The sequence below is a fragment of the Panthera pardus genome, unplaced genomic scaffold, assembly GCF_024362965.1.
Source record: "Panthera pardus isolate Hobbes unplaced genomic scaffold, ASM2436296v1 HiC_scaffold_5, whole genome shotgun sequence".
Classification (NCBI taxonomy): domain Eukaryota; kingdom Metazoa; phylum Chordata; class Mammalia; order Carnivora; family Felidae; genus Panthera; species Panthera pardus.
In genome coordinates this window covers 3,251,387-3,254,919 of record NW_026526980.1, presented here as the reverse complement: position 1 = coordinate 3,254,919, position 3,533 = coordinate 3,251,387, and positions in this window count along the sequence as shown.

Below are 3,533 nucleotides of genomic sequence, written 5' to 3'. Positions count from 1 at the left end.
CGAAGACTGAGGAACGTCGTCGTCGCCGCCGCCGTCGACGCCTCTGCGGCTGCTGGTCTCCGCCCTCCCCCGCCCACATGCTGACTGGGGAAGCACCGCCCACTCGGCTTCAGCTCTCCGGCCCGGTTGGGGCGCGCCCGCTTCGAGGACCCCCATTGGCCCGATCCGACCGGTTCCGCGTGCCGGCCTCTGAATACAGCTCCGTGATTGGTTCTCCGGCCTGTCTGCCTGACGTAACCAATGGGCGGGGGAAAGGGAGTATATGTCGGGAAGGATGGAGGAGGAGGGGGAGGAGCTGACAGTGGTTGCTTCCAAGCCAACCGGGGGTGGGGTGGGGAGAGATAAAAGGTACGCATGCGCACTCGCTTGCTCGCCGCTGGGCACAACCACCCCGCGGGGCGTCGAGTCGGGGTCACGTGACCCGCCCTAGCGACCGCGCCCCGCGGGGGCTTTTCAGGCGCTTCCCGGCCTCAGGGGAAGCAAAAGTAAGTCGGGCCTCCGCGCCTTGGAGTCGCTGGGGTGTCGGGGGTGGCAGCCAGCCTGCTCGAGCCCTTTGGGCTTCCAAAGGGGAGGAGGGACGTGGAGAAAGAGAAGGAAACGCCCAACTTGTGTCCAGCTTGGCAGAGTGCTCCCCCATCTGTTTATTTCAGTGTCCCATTTCTCTCACGGGCAATTTGGGCCTCCGAGCTCGAAGAAAAACTCGCAAGTGGCAAGGCCAGCGGGCTGGTCTTCGGGGACAGCGTCCCGTGTCGCGGCCGCCAGTCCACCCTGGAGGCCGCCAGCGCAACGGAGCGCGGGACGGGGAGCCCAAGCCGGGGTGGGTGGCGGCCCCGCACCTGTCCCGACAAGCACGCTGCGGGGCCACGTGCGGGCAGCCTGCGTCACGCGCCAGCCCCTGCCTCCCGCGGCCGGAACCCGCGTGGCCGCGCCGAGTGGACAGCGCGGCCTCCAGTTACCCCGCGCGGCGCGGTGACCCTGTTGCCCCTGTGACCCCGGGGCACCCCAGTGGAAGCAGCCACGCAAACGGGCGATGACCGCACAGAGGCAAACCCGCCACCCCAGACGCCGGCGTCAGGGGCAGGAGCCACCCACGGCTGGAGAAGTCGGCCAGGCCACCATCCCCCACTAGCTGCCACCTCGCGCACCCTCCTCACTTTGACCTACAGGATATGGGTCCGCCTCCTTTATTTTCACCTGACACCATCCCCTGCTTGTCTTGTGCTGCCCATTCACTCTGGCCTTCTTTATGTTTCCCCAGGACACTAAGCTCTTTTCTGCCACAGGGCCTTTGCTCTCATGGTACACTCTCTCTGGACTCTTACCCCTCCCCCCGCCCCTCAGTTCTCAAGGCTCAGCTCAAACGGCCTGTAAGCACAGAGCTTTTGTCATACCAGCCTTGTTAAAGTAGAGCCCTCTACTCTCCTATTGCCTGGTTTTACAGTTTCATACCCCGTATCACTACATGAAATGATCTATTGATGCGTTTTCTTACAGGACTGCTGTCTCCAAAAAAAAAAAAAAAAAAACTTCTTCAAGGTCAGAATCTTGGCAGCCTTCTTCCTGGTTGAATCTTTAAAAAGACAGGTAAGGTTTAGGAAGAAAGGGGGTTGGAGGCCACGCAGAAAGTACATGCCAGGCAAAAGTGGGTGTTAGAGGGGAACCCCAAGTTTTCAGGCAGCCAGAGTGGGAGCAGCAGGCCATGAATGCGTTTTGTCCATCCACTATCAGAGGCACACAGCCTGGGGCTTACCTCTTTTGCACAAGCACAGCAAAAACTATCTGTTGATTCTATAATATTAAAAGAATTTTTTCAATGATTACAATAGAAAAACATCTGAAAATCTGTTATTTTTATGGCAAAGAAATTTTTTTTAACGTATTTTTTGAGAGACGGAGAGAGACAAAGCAGGAGCAGGGGAGGGGCAGAGAGAGGGAGGCATAGAATCCAAAGTAGGCTCCAGGCTCTGAGCTGTCACCACAGCCCTACACAGGGCTCGAACCCACAAACCTCGAGATCATGACCTGAGCCAAAGTTGGGCACTTAACCGACTGAGCCACCCAGGCGCCTGTATGGCAAAAAATGTTTAATTTGAGGGCATTTTCATAGAGATTTTTCTGAGACTTGCCAAGGTCTTAAATGAGTGTTCTCTCTCTCTCTCTCTTCCTCTCTTCCTCCCCCTCCCTGCCCCCAGACACACAGAGATGACTCTGGAGACCCAAGCTATTGGTCAGTTTCATTCTAAACTGCTGTTTATAAAACCTAAGCAGCATTATTACACGTCAATACCTGCTGGGTGCTCATAGCCAACCTGCAAGGGCTGTGGGATGAGGCTCACCTGTGGCTACTGTAAAAACAGCATATGGCCTATGCTATGATGGTGGAAAGTTAGATTTGTAAGGAGGATAAATGGGTATTTCCCAGTGGTGGAATTTCAGAGGACTTCCTGCGGGGGGAAGCATTGCTAGACCATGAAGCACAGCCAAGGCTCCTGGAAGGCAGAGGCCCCTCAGAGCACTGGGACACATAAGTTGAAAGGCACAGAGATACAAAGCACCTGGGTGGCTCAGTTGGTTAAGTGTCTGACTTCAGTACAGGCCATGGTCTCACAGCTTATGGGTTCAAGCCCCACATCAGGCTCCGTGCTGACAGATCAGAGCCTGGAGCCTGCTTCCGATTCTGTGTCTCCCTCTCTCTCTGCCCCTCCCCCGTTCATGCTCTGTCTCTCTCTGTCTCAAAAATAAATAAACGTTAAAAAAAAAAATTTTTTTTTAAATAAAAAATAAAAAAAAAAAAGTTAAAAAAAATTTTTTTAATTAAATTAAATTAAATAAAGGGGTGCCTGGGTGGCGCAGTTGGTTAAGCGTCCGACTTCAGCTCAGGTCATGATCTCACAGTTTGTGGGTTGAGCCCCGCGTCAGGCTCTGTGCTGACAGCTCAGAGCCTGGAGCCTGTCCCGGATTCTGTCTTCCTTTCTCTCTGCCCCTCCCCCATTCACACTCTGTCTCTGTCTTTCTCAAAAATAAACAAACATTTAAAAAAAATAATTAAATAAAATAAAAAGAAAGGCACAGACATGGAAAAGGCTTACAAAACCAGTAATAATCTAGTTTGACTTGAACCACATTTTTTTCTTTCTATTGATGAGATAGTGCCATCTAGTTTGGCTTTCTAAATAACTTTATAGGCACTTCCTGTCTGAGTGACCTTGGGCACATTAGTAAGACTCTTTGAGCATCAAAAATGGAGATGATAACAGAAATTCCTGAGGTTTGCTTTCAAGATTCAATGAGAATAAATGAGAAAAGAACTGAGTTCCTCACACATCCACAAAATTACTCAATAAAGACTGGCACTAAAAAAAAAAAAAAAAAAAAAGTTAGTCCTCAAGGGGCCTGAGACAGTGATCCTGGATTAACCTCCAACCTTGGAATTGGGAGGTCTATAGGAACCACAGTGCATGTGACATCTCTCAGCTAAACTCTGGAAACTTCACATCCATTTAAAGTAAGTAGCATTTGATGACTGAAAAAAA